Genomic DNA, 6,045 nt, shown 5'->3' on the forward strand with positions numbered 1-6,045 from the left:
GAAAGTGATGTCTATCCTTTTCCACTTAGTTGGCTCCTTGACTGCAGTATGAAATTTGTAACCTGTACATCTGCCTTTTAGCAAGGAAATAGTTAAGGTTTTTCTTTATATATACATATATATATATATATATTTTTTTTTTTTTTTTTTTTTTTTTTTTCACCCCAGAAAAATACATTATTATTTAAGTGACAGACTCTAAAATATATAAATACACTCCCTGGGAGGTAGACAGTTTACATCCGTGCATGAATTAATAGCCACTGCACACAGCAAACGAAATAAATATGTTTTGAAACTGGCAAAACAATAAACAGACATAATGTTTATACACAGTTCTGTCTTCGGTGAAGATAGAAGATGTAATATAATTTCACAGAACTGCTGGACTTGTGGCCAGCAATAACTGTCAGATTCATTTGAACATAAAATAGTCGGTGTGACTCGTGAAAAGGATCACTGTCTATCTGACACTGCCTCAATGAAAGACTGCCAACAGATTAAGTAGTCACCAATGCCCATATGACGTTTTCTGTGTATTTCATATGAAAGCAGTATTTCCATATCCTATGGCTCTCTGTTCACCACTTGTCTAAATAGTAATAAATCATCACCAAATTCCTGGTTTTATTTGGAAGGCACTGACTTCAAAGATACGTAGCTCCAACCATGAACCTTTTATTAACTTTCAACTTTTTTATTTTGTGTATTACAAACTCTATACACTTTTAATTAGTGTTGTAATTAAAATAATTTTCCCAAAGTAGATTGTATTCACGTTATGGAAGAAACTCTGGGTGCAAAGAGAAGTGACCAGTTTTTCCATTTGGATCCTTGCACTGAGGATGACTTAAACCAGCCAACAATAGATTATCTGTTTCTGTGTATTAAATGTGTTCTTTATTTAATCTGTACTACATCCAGGCCATTAATAAAAGTCAGTTATAAAACTAATATAGGCTGTTAAAGGGAATGGGTTTATTTTTGTTTCACAATGTTTTATAATCGTTTTGCAGCAGGTCTTTTCACATTTCTTGACAATCTTTGTGGTGAAATTATTATTTTTTACATTTATATTTTTTATATATTAACATAGAACAACTTTTTCACACAACAATTAGAGATATTTTGTAGAATCCTAACATGATTTTGACAACCTTATATTGTGTATTAATTTAGGTAGTTTTGTAATTGTGTATGTTATGTATTATTTTTGATATTCTGGGGAGTGCTTTTATTTAATGTTGTTTTTAGAAGACATATGTACACACACACCCCACTACAGAATTATTTGTGTAAAAAACTGTTACCCAGCTTTTGTCTATTATTCACTTTGAAAGTTCAATCTGACTTGAGTGAAATTTACCCCTACATTTTATGAATAGCGAACAGGAAATAGCGAACAGCTGTACTTCATAATAAAAGACGCATGGCATAGGAGTTCTAAAGGGAAAACTTTCTTATGAAAAGAGAATGTTTTATTTGCTATTTATGTGAAGAAAATGAATTTCACCAGATTTGTCTATGGCTCACCAGTTTTGAAACAAAAGAAAAGGATAAAAAGGACATTCAGAAGCAGAACAGTCATTCTTCATAATATTGTGTCCTCTTAGTAGTACGTGCACACACACTCACACACAGACACACACACACTCACACTCACACACACACACACAGAGACACAGACCTGCCTGTTGTTCCGCTACCATAACATTATATTACCCTTAGAAGGAAAGCCCTGCACAAAGAGGAACAAAAAACGAGATGCATTCTTTTCCTCGAATAACTCGAAATGTTAATAGGTTATATCCCTGTCTTCAGCTGGGATTGTCATTTCCTTCCCCATTGACCTGCGCATCAGATGTTTGACTTTACAGGAATCAAGGTGAAGGAGAACAAACATGCTAACTGGAAAAATGGAAAGAGCTCTTTGCCTGGGACCCAGAGCAAACTCTGTGTCTGCCAGCCAATGATGAGGTTTGGAAAACTCATCATCAGGAGGCGAGCCAAAACCCCAGTTAAACATGGGTGGCCACCAACACAAAGTCTACAAACAAATGGTTTTACATGATGTGATTGCTATCTGCTATACCGCAAGGGCAATGGCTGCATAACTGGCATTTTCCTGTTGAAAGATAAAATTATGGGTGATGTAACAGTAACCGTTTTAAGCACGCCAGGGAAAACAGAGACGAACAGGCCCTTGTTTGTCTGAGATACAGTACTGACTGGCTTTATGCTAAGTACATATTTTTCTTCAATAAAAGTTTGAAACAGCAAGAGCATTTTGTGAGCTGTTTTGTGTGGACACACCACCAAAGACGCAGCGAGACGGCTGCAGCCATGAAAAAATAAATAAGTGCCAATCCATTTTCTCAAGTTAAAACTGATGCTTTGAAATGATGTAATTTTTCAAACCCATTTGAAATGTGGAGGTTGTTATTTGGCGGCATGTGTTGTAGATGGTATAGCAACGTGTAGGAACGAGGGGTTCGAATCACAAGCAAGCTTCAGCAAGGCGTGTGACGGCCATGGGATGTCAATTAACTAACGTAAGGAGGCATGCTTGAGTGACAAATTACAGATAGAATACATTTTTCTGGTGATAATAATGATAATATTTTTTACACATTCAGGTTCAGATCCAAAAAATGCAGCAATGTGTGTTGCAGTTTTAGCAATCTGGCTATTTACACATGCACATAAATACCATATAATATAATATTTGTTTTATTTCTGTATGTATTTAGGAGAGCATGAGCATGCTATGATTTTATACATAACTCCACTCCATTTATTTGTTATCTATGAAAAGCAATGTTTATTTTGAAAAAAATACCGTTAGACACAATCAGATGCCATAATGGGAACACTCTCCTGTTCTAACCCATTGTATATAGTTCTACATGTAAAGAAAAAAGTTCAAGTTCACTATTTGACAGTGAAAAATGTATATGTAATTGAATGCAAAGGTAGTAGGGACTCATATTCACATTCTGCATTTAACCTCTGGTTAATACTGTACTGAATTGCTACAGCAATTAGCAATAGCTTGTTCACTATTTTATTAATCATGTTACAAATCTCATCCTCTTGAATAGGAAGTTGCCAAAAGAAAAGATGCAGAAAAAATCCCTGTATGAATCAGGTAACAGGGGCCTCGATTCAATCAAAACTTCAAACCACAGTCTAGTCACAAACAAACACAGAACTGGCTGGTGGCTTTTGGTTTGTCAAAGACTTCCTTGTACAGCAACAATTGAAAATCTGCCATTGGGTAATAGGTAATATGTGAATGGAGGGAGGGTCAAAGTTTTGATATAATCTGGGTGAGTGTAACTTCATTTTCCAGTTGAAAACTATTTTTTGTTGAATCAGATCTTATTAAAAAAATATATGAATCAGTTAATTAACAAGTCATTCATTGTGGGCGATGCTGAAGAAGTGATTTTTCAAGTCCTTCTGACTGCTCTGGGTATAGTAATGTATATTCAGTTTGTAGTATCACACTGCTCAAAGTTATGTCAAGTCAGACAAAAAACGTCATCTTATGTGTCTTGAGTTAAGGGGGAGAAGAAGTGACACTTTTTAAACACCAGCATCACATGAAGGCATCCCATAGCTAAATAATGTTAAATCACAATCAACTAAAGTAAAAAGACATGTGAATAAACCGTATCATATCCCGTCCACTTTGAAGCTTTGTATTGTTTGCTTCTCCTGCCGTGCTCCAGATATTTATCCCCCAACAAATTGAATCTGGCATGATTCAAACAAGCCTGACTCATAACACTCCTTGTGCTTTTCAAGGCACCCTCTAATCATTAAGGAAATCACTGCTGTGTTTTTTTTCAAAGAGCCCCACATTTCGTTACAGCAGCAGAACTAACCACAGGTATAACAAGTTCCTTATGCAAAAGCGGAATAAGCACTGAGGGTCTGCAGTTACACAACTTCACCACTAGAGGTCAGGAAATATTCACAAGGATGTATCAGATCGGTAAAAACACGCATCCAGCTCATGGCCATTTGTTCTCTGTGCAATGAACCGATTTAAGAAAATGACTTGAACAATATATTCTGTAATGTATACATTTGAATAGACATTATTATTATTATTATTATTATTATTATTATTATTATTATTTTGCACTGCTTGTGAGGTTAAAGAGACCCACCGTGTTATTTTGAACCCACAGTAAAATAAAAACACTCTTCTCCAGTCCCTAGGGATCAAAGCTGTCAGTGACTGCAGTTTAGGATTTATCAAACATGTTCTACTTGTCTGACATTAAATTTACCATCACCCACCAGCATGGAAAATAATGTATGTATTTATTTGTGTTGGATTGACAGTTTGTTTGCATTAATTCAGTGTGCAGAGGTGTCAGACTCCAGTCCTGGGGGGCCACAGTGTCTGCTGAATTTCGTTCCAATAGGAGCTCCCACTTACTTAATGTAATTATTTAGTTAGGTAGGCTTATCTAAAACTTTTATATTTTAATTTTATTGCAGAGATACCTTACCATTTGTTGATGACTCAAAACACTGAACCCACAGAACATTTCAGAGTCTAGAGAGAGAAGTGTTCAATTCATCTAGTTAATTGGTTAATTAGACCAATTAAGGCACCAAGTGCTGGGCTGGAATGAAACCCAGCAGACACTGTGGCCCCCCAGGACTGGAGTCTGATACCGCTGGCGTAGAGTAATGCAAGGTAGCTAATACACCAAGATTTCCTAACTTGCAACACATCAAGAATAGGACTTTTTACTTATACAGGTATATTTCTGTTAGAAACCAGTTAATTTTGTTTTTAGTTTTTGATACTGTACTCTACTACTGTAGGAATATATTTTAAGTCTACCCCCCTCCTGTATATTTGTATAATTATATTAATTTTGGTATAATAATAATAACCCCAAAACACATTAAGGAAAACCAATGACATAATTAATCAAATACATTGAATTCACTCCCATGTCTGCCTTTAACGTGAATTACTGTAACTGGACTTAACCAGTACCACCAATGGGATGGGAAAGGATATTTTTAGCCCACCAAACCACACACACACTGTCCCTGTCTGTAAGTTTGGATCCATAGCAATCGTTTTTGCCAATACAAGGCTTTCATCCAACTTTATACTGCCTGGCTTCCAATCAAAATGGCTTCAAAACATTCAGAAATTCTCCAGGGCGCATACATTTAAAAAAAAAAAAGAAAAGAAAAGAAAAAAGAAAAAACAAACAAACTGGCAGCTGTCCACATATATTCACTGAGCTCATCTCACAGAGCTGTAGTAAATCTTAATCCCAGCACAAGCCAGTGTGGTAGATATAATCATATAAGACCAATAAAACATGCATTCATCTGTACACCATCTTCACATATAACTGTCATTATCTGTCATGTCTAAGATATTGATAACTCATTCAATCTGTATAACTTGTGCATGTACAGCGTGGTACAGCATCCCCAAAAGCACTGCATCATTCATTACATTTGTAATATTCTGTGATCGCTTGAGTTACTTTTACTGCAAGGAACGTCTGCACCTTTCTGTCTTCTGAAAATGAAGCCCACTGCGAAGAACGAATGAACACACACTGGATCCGAGCTCCACTCTTGGGGACTAGGTGGCCTGTTTAGTGAATTCACTGTGATGGGATGCAGTAGCTGTCAATTGCCTGTCCTTATTAGTTTCACATGAACGTAAGCCTGTTCTTTCAAGAACTGCAGCCAAAACGCTGACTTTAGTTCATTGACTTCCCCTTGAAATGATTGTTTTTCATACTTCTACTGATAGGCTCTTTTATTGAAGATCTTGGGGAGGAAAAACTGCAAAAAAAGCATTTCTTTATTATTTTGTTTATGTTGCCTAATCTTTGGTGTTTCCTTCTGTGAATCCTAGATTATTTATTTTGTGATACTGGTGTCCATTTGGTGTAATATAACAGAGAGAGAGAGAGAGAAATAGGGTAAACATATTCATGACTTTTGGGAAAGATTTACTGTAAATTTAAATTATGAACATGACGCACG

The 6,045-nt window shown here is 35.9% G+C and overlaps 1 protein-coding gene across 1 annotated transcript in view; it reads right to left on the reverse strand.

The window, feature by feature from the left end:
* Nucleotides 1-6,045, reverse strand: part of LOC136767666 (protein CEBPZOS) — a 398,863-nt gene that overhangs the window by 124,197 nt on the left and 268,621 nt on the right. The window lies entirely within an intron of this gene.

This window comes from Amia ocellicauda, chromosome 1 (assembly GCF_036373705.1).
Source record: "Amia ocellicauda isolate fAmiCal2 chromosome 1, fAmiCal2.hap1, whole genome shotgun sequence".
In the NCBI taxonomy this organism is placed as follows: Eukaryota; Metazoa; Chordata; class Actinopteri; order Amiiformes; family Amiidae; genus Amia; species Amia ocellicauda.